This window comes from Pseudophryne corroboree, chromosome 3 (assembly GCF_028390025.1).
Source record: "Pseudophryne corroboree isolate aPseCor3 chromosome 3, aPseCor3.hap2, whole genome shotgun sequence".
NCBI classification, from domain to species: domain Eukaryota; kingdom Metazoa; phylum Chordata; class Amphibia; order Anura; family Myobatrachidae; genus Pseudophryne; species Pseudophryne corroboree.
Window position 1 is genome coordinate 53,471,407 of NC_086446.1, and position 13,365 is coordinate 53,484,771.

At 45.3% G+C, this 13,365-nt stretch overlaps 1 protein-coding gene across 1 annotated transcript in view; it reads left to right on the plus strand.

Moving 5' to 3' along the window:
* Positions 1 to 13,365, plus strand: part of LOC135057152 (zinc finger protein 585B-like) — a 162,827-nt gene that overhangs the window by 55,215 nt on the left and 94,247 nt on the right. The window lies entirely within an intron of this gene.

Consider the following 13,365-nt stretch of genomic DNA (forward strand, 5'->3'; position numbering starts at 1 on the left):
CCGGTGACCGCCCCCCCCCCCCCCCCCTTCTCCAATTCCCACGGTGCATATATGCTGTTGCCCAAACAGCATACTGAAAATAATAAAAGTTTAAAAGAAATTGAGGAAAACTCTCTGGAGCTGCAGAAATGTGCATCCTCTCCTGAGGGCACTTTTTTCTAAACTGCCTGTGGGAGGGCCATAGAGGGGAGGAGCCAGCACACCCAGTGAAGAAATTTAAAGTGCATCAGCCCCTTTGGACCCCGTCTATACCCCATCGTACTAGATTCCCCAATATCCCTAATGGATGCTAGAGAAATTATATTTGCAAAACGGAATAAATTATATTTCCTGTCTATCCAACGCAGACCCCTAAATCTCCTGGATCTGCCTGATTAAGGTCCTAATTCAGAGACGTATGCAGACCCTATGGTTAACGAACATCACCGATGTTTATCGATATGTTTCTGCAACATGACTGTTATGCTGAGGCCGTATGGGAATGGGGAAGGGGCCGTCATGGGCAGTGTTCCAGAAAATAGGGGAGGGTCACCCCCCGGGCGGTTCAGATCCCCCCCCCCCTTCCACACACACCATTTTCTGGGCGTGCCGAGGCCACCGGTCATCCTGAATAACATGAGGGTTACACAGATGATAGATGGTTGTGTAGATGACTTGCTGCTGCGGATTTGGATGCAGCAGTGGATCACAGAAGCCGACAGGAGGTGTCTATGTATACATGATCTGCATCTATCTCTGAATCAGGCTCTAAGCGAACGGTGTAAGTAACAGATATAATAGGGTGGGCAATGGATCATGTAACCCCAGGGAGACACATTCCGAGCTGCATTAAGTGCAGGGTCAGAGTACAGAGCGGCAACCTCAATCTAGTCCTCTGATACACTCTTCCCAAGATGCTCCCATGCTCTGTATTACAATTTGGCAATCTGGATAAGTTATAAAGGGTTGGGAGGGCATTAGTGATGTGATGCATGTGTGTGTGTGTGTGTGTATATATATATATATATAAGTTGTAACACTGTAGGGGTGCAAGGCGCCTTTTCCTGGGAAATATGGCAGCACGCAGCAGCTGAGGAACAACACAAGTCCAGTTTCTGGTACAACTGGCCCCGGCCAGTTTTATTGAAACAGAAAATAAAACAAAACACCAAAAGAAAATACCTTGCCTCTCCGGCACTAACTAAACACAGTATATTCCTAACTGTCACTAAACAAAACAAAGAGTTCTCCAGTAAATACTGTATAGCTCACTTGTACCAGAAAGCGTGTCTCTTCCACACAGATCCTGCAGCCTTCCCAGGCAGTCTGCCCATACTAATCAGACTAGCAGCCCTATAACACTCTTACACAGCTGAAACCCTGATTAGCCCTCTGTGAGGCCAAAGACCCGAACTGGGCCCAATGTCTAGAACTCTCCTTATCTCTCTCTTAGAGCCTATACCCAGCTTTTCCAGCAAACTGAAAAGGTTCTGACAAAACCAAAAGCATTTTTCCTAGAAGTTAACACTTTCTAAAACATGTAAGACAAGAACCTGGGACAAACATACCTGCCTTCAAACACTATCCCAGTGTTCTTGTCACATATCCCCCTCCCCTGTTTCGACCTAGGGGCCGGAACACTTGTAGCCCCCAAACAGAAGATGCGAGACAATGCATCTGCGTTGGCCAACTGTGTTCCCGGTCTATGTTCGACAGTAAACTTAAAGTCCTGCAACGCTAGAAACCATCTAGTTACACGAGCATTCTTGCCTCTATTTACATACATCCATTTTAAAGGGGCATGGTCTGTCACTAGTCTGAATTGTCTACCCAAGAGGTAATATCTCAAGGTATCTAGTGCCCACTTAATGGCCAAAGCCTCCTTTTCCACAATGGCATACCTTTTTTCATGCTCATTGAGTTTCCTACTCAAATAAATGATAGGGTGTTCGTCCCCATCTCTGGTTTGGGACAGCACAGCCCCTATCCCTACCTCTGAGGCATCTGTCTGTACCACAAATTCTTTTGAAAAATCTGGTGTTATCAATACCGGTTGTGAACACAAAGCCACTTTTAACGCTTGGAACGCTTTTTCTGCATCAGGGTTCCATTTCACCATATTTGACTGCTTCCCTTTGGTAAGGTCTGACAACGGCACCGCCGTGGTTGCAAAATTGGGAATAAACCGTCTATAGTACCCAGTTATTCCCAAAAAAGCCCTTACCTGTTTTTTATTCACTGGACGAGGCCAGTTTTGAATAGCATCAATTTTATTCAATTGGGGCCTAATCAGACCTCTGCCTATGGTGAAGCCCAAGTATTTGACCTCCTCCATTGCGAGGCAGCACTTCTTTGGGTTAGCAGTTAACCCTGCCTCTCTAATTGAGTCCAGTACTGCTTGTACTTTAACCAAATGGGACCCCCAGTCTGTACTGTGAATTACCACATCATCCAAATAGGCAGCTGCATATTTTCCATGGGGCCTCAAAATTTTATCCATTGCCTGTTGAAAGGTTGCTGGAGCCCCATGCAACCCAAAGGGTAACATCTTGTACTGGTACAGCCCCTCCGGAACCGAAAAGGCTGTTTTTTCTTTTGCGCCCTCAGATAAAGGTATTTGCCAGTAACCTTTGGTCAGGTCCAACGTGGTGAGAAACCTGGCTGTTCCCAGCCTTTCTATAAGCTCGTCCACACGGGGCATGGGGTATGCGTCAAACTTGGACACCTCATTTAACTTACGAAAGTCATTACAGAAGCGTATGCTACCGTCGGGCTTCGGGATGAGAACTATGGGACTGGACCACTCACTGTTAGATTCCTCTATGACTCCAAGTTCTAACATGGTTTTAACTTCTTTAGAAACAGCTTCTCGCTGAGCTTCCGGAATCCTATATGGCTTTAAGTGGACCCTGACCCCTGGTTCTGTGACAATGTCATGTTTTATTATGGTCGTTCGGCCAGGCAGCTCTGAAAATATTTCCCTATTTTGGATGAGAAATTCTTTAACCTGATTTTTCTGACCAGCTGATAATGTCTCTGACACCTTCACTGCGGGGAGCAACCGAGGTGAAGACACCGAAGGGCAAGGCTCCGCTGACAGAGACAACCTATCTTTCCAGGGTTTTATTAAGTTAACATGATAAATTTGTTCAGGTTTTCGCTTTCCCGGCTGGTATACTTTGTAATTAACCTCATTCACTTTTTCCCTAATCTCAAACGGACCCTGCCATTTAGCTAGGAACTTGCTTTCCACAGTGGGTACCAAAACAAGAACTCTATCTCCAGGAGCAAATTCCCGTATCTTGGCACTCCGGTTGTATACCCTCTGTTGAGCACTTTGGGCCTGTTCCATGTGCTCTCTGACAATAGGTACCACGGCTGCAATCCTATCCTGCATTTGTGATACATGTTCAATAACGCTTCTATAAGGAGTGGGCTGTCCTTCCCACGTCTCTTTGGCAACGTCCAACAGCCCTCTGGGGTGTCTACCATATAACAAATCAAATGGAGAAAACCCCGTAGAGGACTGAGGAACTTCTCTGATGGCCATTTACAAGTAGGGCAACAAACAATCCCAATTTTTCCCATCTTTATTAACCACCTTTTTTAACATACTTTTTAATGTTTTATTAAACCTTTCCACCAACCCATCAGTTTGGGGATGGTAAATGGACGTCCGGAGGTGAGTGACCTTAAATAATTTGCACAATTCTTTCATGACCTTTGACATAAATGGAGTACCTTGGTCAGTCAAAATTTCTTTTGGTATTCCCACTCTACTAAAAACCTGCACCAGCTCCCTAGCTATCGCCTTGGTTGTGATAGTGCGTAAAGGGACAGCCTCAGGATATCGAGTGGCATAGTCCATTATTACCAGGATATACTGATGGCCGCGAGCGGACTTTAACAAGGGCCCCACGAGATCCATGGCTATTCTGTCAAACGGGACCTCTATAATAGGCATGGGAACTAGTGGGCTCCTGAAATGGGGTCTAGGGGCATGATACTGGCATTCAGGACAGGAAGAACACTATTCAGACACTTCTTTATAAACCCCTGGCCAAAAGAACCTTTGTAAAACTCTTTCAGTGGTTTTTTCTGCCCCTAAATGTCCTGCTGTAACGTGACTATGAGCTAAATCTAGTACCGTTCTCCGATAAGGCTGGGGTACTACCAGCTGTTCTACCACATCCTCACCCTTTTTGACAATGTGGTACAAGAGCTCATTACAGATGGCCATGTGGGGATACGTAACCCTGTCACCTGGTACCACAGGCTCCCCATTAACAATCTTAACATTCTCTCTAGCCTTTATCAAGGTAGGATCCTTTAACTGTTCAGATGCAAACAGATCCTTTTTTACCTCCAGGTCAGGCACACTTTCGTTTCCAACCACTATGTCTCTGTTCCCAGCAAGAGGGTCCTCACTGGACTCCCCATCTGTCACTTCCCCAGCCAAACTGGCAAAAGGCAAAGGGTCAGTAAGTTCCGAAGACAAACGTACATCCATACAATCACCGACATTATCAACTGGCTCTTCACTTCTCACATCTGTTGATAAACGTGATTCCCACAGTTTCCAAAAATTAGGAAAATCCCTCCCTATTATGGCCTTATGCACCAAGGTGGGGACCAGTCCTACTTTAACCATTGCTGACCCACAACAAGTTTCTATATTCACTTCAGCAGTGACATAATACTGGGTATCCCCATGCATGCAAGTTACCCCAATAGGTATTTGCTGGACCTTTAAGGGGTTCACTAACCCAGCTTTCACGAGGGTAACTAAACTTCCTGAATCTAGCAAGGCCTCTACCCGGTTACCCTCTAAGAACACATCACACATTTGTTTTTCCAGCACAGGTGAAGGTACCACAGTACAGGCTAACCTAGCAAAGAAAGACATTCTGCGACATTCAAAGGCAGCATCACATTGCATGGGTTCTTGCATGACTGGGCAATTGGCAATAACATGACCTGGCATACCACATCTAAAACATTTAACCACACGATTATCAACCCGTTTGGGCAACATAGACCGTTCTAGCCCCATTGGCCTGTCTCCAGGGCCAGTGTTTACAGTCTCTCCAGCCTTGCGTTCTCTTAACCGCCCAGGAACGTTTTCCCACGGAACAGTCTTACCAGTCTTTACTGAAGGGCGCTGTCGAGGATCTATGGGTTGCTGGGTGGTCATCAGTAGTTCCTCTGCTGCCAAATACCGCTCTACCATGTCCACTAATTGGTCAGCAGTACCCGGGTTTCCATGGCTCACCCACTTGCGCAGGACCATGGGCAAAGATCTCAAGTAGCGGTCCATGACGACTCTTTCAACCATCTGGGGACCAGTTAATGTCTCTGGCTGTAGCCATTTTTTTGTTAGCTGAATAAGGTCGTGCATCTGAGAGCGCGGAGGCTTCTCCATGGCGTACACCCAACGGTGCACCCGTTGTGCTCGTACTGACAGCGTGACTCCCAGGCGGGTCAGGATCTCAGTCTTTAGTTTATCATAGTCCCGAGCCTCAGCAGAGCTTAAATCAAAGTACGCTTTTTGGGGCTCACCTGACAGAAAAGGTGCCAGCAGACTGGCCCACTGTGCTTTTGGCCAGTTCTCACGCTCTGCAGTCCTTTCAAACGTGGTCAAGTAGGCCTCCACATCATCAGCCTCTGTCATTTTCTGCAGGAAGTGACTGGCCCGTATAGAACTAGAGCTGGTCGGAGCACTGACGGCCATATCTCCAATCCGGGCTGCAAGGCTCTGCATCACTTCTGTTAAGGCCTCTCGCTGTAGTCTCCAATTTTCCTCCATTGCCACCTGCTGCTGTCTGTTGGCCTCCTGCTGAGCCGCTGTAGCTTGCAGCAAGGCTTTGAGCAGTTCCTCCATGTCGACAGACTTTTCAGGCGGCTTTATAGCTGCTTTCACCCAGGACATATATCAAATCCTCAGGGCAAGCCTCAGTAACATCACACTGGGCTGTATCTGCATAAGTCACCGTTTTCTGTAGGCCTCACAAAGCTGCTGCTTTCACTTATGCGCAGAACGGAGTGCTCGCATTCTCCACCAAGTTGTAACACTGTAGGGGTGCAAGGCGCCTTTTCCTGGGGAATATGGCAGCACGCAGCAGCTGAGGAACAACACAAGTCCAGTTTCTGGTACAACTGGCCCCGGACAGTTTTATTGAAACAGAAAATAAAACAAAACACCAAAAGAAAATACCTTGCCTCTCCGGCACTAACTAAACACAGGATATTCCTAACTGTCACTAAACAAAACAAAGAGTTCTCCAGTAAATACTGTATAGCTCACTTGTACCAGAAAGCGTGTCTCTTCCACACAGATCCTGCAGCCTTCCCAGGCAGTCTGCCCATACTAATCAGACTAGCAGCCCTATAACACTCTTACACAGCTGAAACCCTGATTAGCCCTCTGTGAGGCCAAAGACCCGAACTGGGCCCAATGTCTAGAACTCTCCTTATCTCTCTCTTAGAGCCTATACCCAGCTTTTCCAGCAAACTGAAAAGGTTCTGACAAAACCAAAAGCATTTTTCCTAGAAGTTAACACTTTCTAAAACATGTAAGACAAGAACCTGGGACAAACATACCTGCCTTCAAACACTATCCCAGTGTTCTTGTCACAATATATATATATATATATATATATATAAACACAACAGGAAGAACAAAACATTTTTAAAACATTTGTCACACGCAAACAATAAAATTGCATACCGGGTTACGGCTTTACTCAAAGCATATCAATCTCCTATTCTGTAGTCCAGATATCTCAGGATCTAAGTAGAGCAGGGAGACACAAACAATCGCTATATAGCGTAGTAATTTCTTGGTCTGCAGGAAACGCTTATATTCTCATATAAAATGGCATGTGTACCAGAGACACCAAATAATTGTGCATATCAGTAGTATATCATCCAATCAGTATCTCAACGTGTTTCGCCTCATTCAGGGCTTCCTCAAGAGAATGATGCGAAACGCGTTGAGAGACTGATGGGATGATGAACTAATCTGGACATTGTACCATTAAGCTAAGCTTATTTTTATTACTTTTAATATTTTTGTATTTGGCTAATAAACACCTTTGAGTTTATAATAACGGAGAGGAGTGCCAATGTGTTGATCTAACTGTCGGTGATCCCAGCTCCTTGACGAACACCTGGATTATACTACTGATTTGCACAATTATTTGGTTCCTCTGGTACGCATGCCATTTTATATGGAAATATAAGCGTTTCCTGCAGACCAAGAAATTACTACCCTATATAGCGATTGTTTGTGTCTCCCTGCTCTACTTAGATCCTGAGATATGACTGTATACTCTGTGTACCCCGAGTGTGGGAACAGGAATTAAGACTTACTATTTACTATTGTACCATTTACTGAGTGGTGTGAACGGATATATTGATGAGGACGAGCGCACTGATCCATTTTTTTGTGTGTGTGTGTGTGTGTGTGTATATATATATATATATATATATATATGTGCACAAATAAGGATGCACTCACCAGACTTCGCCAGGGTGAAATTGATAGATTTTAATCCAGACAGCACATACAAACAGAAGGTCAACGTTTCGGCTCACAGCAGAGCCTTTGTCAAGACCAGATTACCAGGTTGCCAGGTTGCCATATCCCTGGTAATCTGGTCTTGACAAAGGCTCTGCTGTGAGCCGAAACGTTGACCTTCTGTTTGTGAGTATGTGCTGTCTGGATTAAAATCTATCAATTTCACCCTGGAGAAGTCTGGTGAGTGCATCCTTATTTGTGCACATGTATCGTGGAACTTTGTTCTGATAGGACCTGTTCCTGGATTTTGCACCCCAGCAACTGTGATTATTAACAACATGTGAGTGCGGCTCTTCTACAATGGAGATATATATATATATATATATATATATATATTTTTTAGAGATGAGCGGGTTCGGTTTTACTCTGACTTACTCGGTTCTGAAAACGGCATCTTGTTGGCTCACGGATGTCATGTGTTTTGGATAGCCAATCAGAAAAATCCGGATAAAACCGAACTGGCGTTAATTCTGGCGTTACATCCAAACCCGCTCATCTCTAAATATATATATATATATATATATATATATATAGAGAGAGAGAGAGATGATGTAGGGAGGTCATACAGGCACGTGGAGGCCACACACACTGCTGAGCTTCATTTTGACTTGTTTTAAGGACATTACATCAAAGTTGGATCAGCCTGTAGTGTGTTTTTCCACTTTTATTTTGAGTGTGACTCCAAATCCAGACCTCCATGGGTTAATAAATTTGATTTCCATTGATAATTTTTGTGTGATTTTGATGTCAGCACATTCAACTATGTAAAGAACAAAGTATTTCATAAGAATATTTAATTTATTAAGATCTAGGATGTGTTATTTTAGTGTTCCCTTTATTTTTTTGAGCAGTGTATATATATATATATATGTATATATATATAATAAGCACTTAACCTGATTGGTCAGGTAAAAGCACAATTAATTCTCAAGTGACTTACAATATATTGGCTAAGTTAACATTCTCTTTTATCTGGTGGAACAGAAGAAGCTCCTACAGTAGATGGTGTAATATCCTCCCGTCTGCATTAAGTCATGCTCTTGTTACAACAATTCTCTAGAAACTTTCTCTTGACCCATCCACCCTGTCCAGATAACATCCCAGCTATTTTCTTCTTGTTACTTCCAATTTCTTTCCTCCTTCTACACCCTTTGCAGTCTGACTTCCACCCTCCCCACTTCATTCAAGCTTCGTTTAGTAACTTCCATTCCCGGCTGCAGGACTTCTCCCGCGCTGCCCCCGCCACCTCTGGAACTGCTTTCCCTGTCCGACCAGGTTATTCCACCAAACCTAAAACCTCCATGCACTCCCTGACACCTCACCTCTTCCTGCTGCCTATCACTTTTACCCATATAGGTGTGTATAGAATATAGGAAGATTATAAAAGCCATGATGCCCACTGGCAATTGGAGAATTCAAGGTACTGGTATCATTTTTATTTGCCATTTTACCAACAGAAAAGAGAAGGACGTCCTTTAATCGGATCAGAAGACTTTTTAAAAATAAGGTGCGTGATCAGACATCTGTACGTTGCTACTATCTATCTATCTACAGTATCTATCTCAGTTCTCTGGCAGAGTAACATGTACAGTGTGTGACTGATAATAGAATAGTATTTAGGTGCCCCCTACACTGCCACCATTGCTACTCAACACTTCTTACTCTAGTAATGGCACATGATACAGTTTACCTTTATGTATATATTAATCTATCTTATGAATGGAATGAATGAATGTACGAATAGCTGTACATATGGTTAGATTTTCTTTCCTCTGAAAGTGATTGGATCCTCTTTCCTGCATCATAGGCCTCTCCCGCCCCTGTACATGAGAAGGAAGGTAACACCATCACTAAGTAAGTGGCTTTCATTGCTCCACACTTATTGCACTATTAATTCACATTATTATAGCACAGTCAGGGTGATCACGACTACCAGGCTTGAATCACATGGGTTCTGGGGGCCTTTCGCTGTGTGTGCACGGCCATTTTGCTTTGACCATCTGCATTTGCACCAGCCACTGTGCTCCATTGCCCAGAGTATTAGCTGTTCCTCTCTTCTGCAAAGTATATTACACAGATGTACGCACTTTTAAACACTTTGGCCCCTGTCACCATTCTCTCCCAGCCCCAGAAGGCACTGCACTTAGCGAATTTATCACAATTGTTTTGCGATAGCGTTACCGGCCGCCGATTAGCATTCTGGGCGGCCTTGCCCTGCGCTGGGCGGCCCCTAGCATGCGATTTAATCAGTAGCAGAATCTGCAACTGATACTGAATAGGGTCCTACGTGGTCTATTTACTAAGCATTTGAGAGAGAAAAAGATGAGAGAAATAATAAGTCAACCAATCAACACCTAACTGTCATTTTGGAAATACAGCCTGTACATGGCAGTTTGGAGCTGGCTGGTCGGTACTTTATCTCTTTTCAAGGCTTAGTAAATAGACCCCTAACATCCCAGAGAATAGGAAAACTGTAACCATATAAACACTTTGCTGCTGCCTATCATCCACAACATACGTGTCTGTTCATGACTGCTTTAATGTTGGTCATTCACCCGGTCTTGTCTCTAACAGGAGAAAGGGGAAGAGGATGAGATGGAGCTATGCAGAGTTCCTTACCCGATTCTGGGGCATATCCGTAGAATATGATTAAAATTATATTTTTTTTTATTAGTTGTGGTTTTATTAGTACTTACTGTATGAATGGAGGGGATGCAGGATGTAGCATCGTATCTGGGTAATGCGTTCAGTACTGTATGTGAGGTGCCTGCTGGGTAACAATGCCTGCTAATTACTTTGCCACAAAAAGGAGGGAGGGCACAGTAAATTGACTCTACCAATTAGAGGTGTTGATTCAATTAGCTGTAAGGCAACCCACCTCATGAGTAAGCGTGGCTATATTTTGCACTTACAGTACAGGGCCTAATTCAGACCTGATCGCAAAAGCAAACTTTTTCTCTAATGGGCAAAACCATGTGCACTGTAGGTGGGGCAGATGTAACATGTGCAGAGAGTTAGATTTGGGTGGGGTGTGTTCCATCTGAAATCTAAATTGCAGTGTAAAAATAAAGCAGCCAGTATTTACTAGGGATGAGCGGGTTCGGTTCTCAGAGAACCGAACCCTACTGGCCTTCATGTCACAAGCCCGGATCCGAGTCAGGCTCGGGTTTTCCCGCCTGACTCGGAAACTAGAACGAGGCAAAACGTCATCACCCCGCTGTCGGATTCTCACGGGGTTCGGATTCCATATAAGGATCTGCGCGGCGCCGCCATTTTCACTCCGGCATTGGAGAGTGTACAGAGAGGATGTGTCTCTATTCTCTCAGTGTCCTCAGTGTGCTGCATCTGTCCAGTCACAGTGGTTGTGTACTCTTGCTGCCATATGTCCCGTGCTGCTATATAGGGTGCTGTGTTCTGCTGCATCAGTCCAGTGGTAGTGTCCTGTGCATCAGCCATCAGTCATTCTAGTGACCAGTCACAGTGGTATCCTCTGCTGCCATATGTCCAGTGCTGCTGTATAATAATAAGTCCCTTACAGTGTTGCTGTGTTGTCCTTCATCAGACCAGTGGTAGTGTTCTGTGCATCAGCCATCAGTCATTCCAGTGACCAGTCACAGTGGTATCCTCTGCTGCCATATGTCCAGTGCTGCTGTATAATAATAAGTCCCTTACAGTGTTGCTGTGTTGTCCTGCATCAGACCAGTGGTAGTGTTCTGTGCATCAGCCATCAGTCATTCCAGTGACCAGTCATAGTGGTATCCTCTGCTGCCATATGTCCAGTGCTCCTGTGCCGCATATTGGCCCTCATTCCGAGTTGATCGCTCAGTATTTTTCATCGCATCGCAATGAAAATCCGCTTAGTACGCATGCGCAATATTCGCACTGCGACTGCGCCAAGTAATTTAACAATGAAGATAGTATTTTTACTCACGGCTTTTTCATCGCTCCGGCGTTCGTAATGTGATTGACAGGAAATGGGTGTTACTGGGCGGAAACACGGCGTTTTATGGGCGTGTGGTTGAAAACGCTACCGTTTCCGGAAAAAACGCAGGAGTGGCCGAAGAAACGGGGGAGTGTCTGGGCGAACGCTGGGTGTGTTTGTGACGTCAAACCAGGAACGACAAGCACTGAACTGATCGCACAGGCAGAGTAAGTGTGGAGCTACTCTAAAACTGCTAAGTAGTTTGTGATCGCAATATTGCGAATACTTCGGTCGCAAATTTAAGAAGCTAAGATACACTCCCAGTAGGCGTAGGCTTAGCGTGTGTAACTCTGCTAAAATCGCCTTGCGACCGATCAACTCGGAATGAGGGCCTTTGTGTTATATACCGTATATATTAGAGTATAAGCCGACTTTTTCAGCACTTTTTTTTTGTGCTGAAAAAGCCACCTCAGCTTATACTGGAGTCAGTGCAGTGACAGGGAGTGCAGTGTGAAGGAGGGACACGGAGGGCACAGCGCGCGGCTCTCCTGTGTCCCTTCTGCATCTCCGGCGGCAGCGGTGGGTCTATTAAAGGAAGTACCTGTTCGTGACCTCTGAACACGAACCGGTACTTTCTTTAATAGACCTGTCGCGGCCGCCGGAGATGCAGGAGGGACACAGGAGAGGTGCGCGCTGTGCGCTCCGTGTCCCTCCTTCAGAAGACAGCATGTGATCGACGGCGGGGTAAGTAACAGCACTGGGGGAGCATATTTGGCACTTGGGGAGGGGGCATATCTGGCAGCAACATGAGGGGCATATCTGGCAGCAGCATGAGGGCATATCTGGCAGCAGCATGAGGGGCATATCTGGCAGCAGCATGAGGGCATATCTGGCAGCATGAGGGCATATCTTGCACATCTGGCACTGTGGAGCATATTTGGCAGCATGAGGGCATATCTGGCACATCAGGCACTGTGGGGGCATATCTGGCACTGTGGGGGCATATCTGGCAGTATGAGGGCATATCTGGCACTGTGGGGGCATATCTGGCAGTATGAGGGCATATCTGGCACTGTGGGGGCATATCTGGCAGTATGAGGGCATATCTGGCACTGTGGGGGCATATCTGGCAGTATGAGGGCATATCTGACACTGAGGGCTGTGTACGGCTAGAGCTGCATTTCCCACCCTAGTCTTATACTCGAGTCAATAAGTTTTCCCAGGTTTTTGTGGTAAAATTAGGTGCCTCGGCTTATATTCGGGTCGACTTATACTCTAGTATATACAGTAACTCCAGAAAAATAATGGAGATCAAAAATTGGGAGGATAAAATAGGGAAGTATCAAGAACCACTTCCTCCTAGTGCTGAAGCTGCTGCCACTAGTCATGACATAGACTATGAAATGCCATCAACGTCGTCTGCCAAGACCGATGCCCAATGTGATAGTAGAGGGAATATAAAATCCAAAAAGCCAAAGTTCAGTAAAAAGACCCCAAAGAAGACATTTAAATGGTCTGAGGAGAAACATAAACTTGCCAATATGCCATTTACGACACGGAGTGGCAAGGAACGGCTAAGGCCCTGGCATATGTCCATGACTAGTGGTTCAGCTTCACATGACAATGGAAGCCCTCATCCTCCCGCTAGAAAAATAAAAAGAGTTAAGCTGGAAAAAGCACAGAAAAGAACTGTGTTCTAAGATGGTATCACAAATCACCAAGGAGAGTCCAAGTGTGTCGGCGGTTGTGATGCCTGACCTTCCCAACACTGGACGGGAAGAGGTGGCTCCTTCCACCATTTGCACGCCCCCTGCAAGTGCTGGAAGCAGCACCCACTGTCCAGTTTCTGATATTCAAATTGAAGATGTCACTGTTGAAGTACACC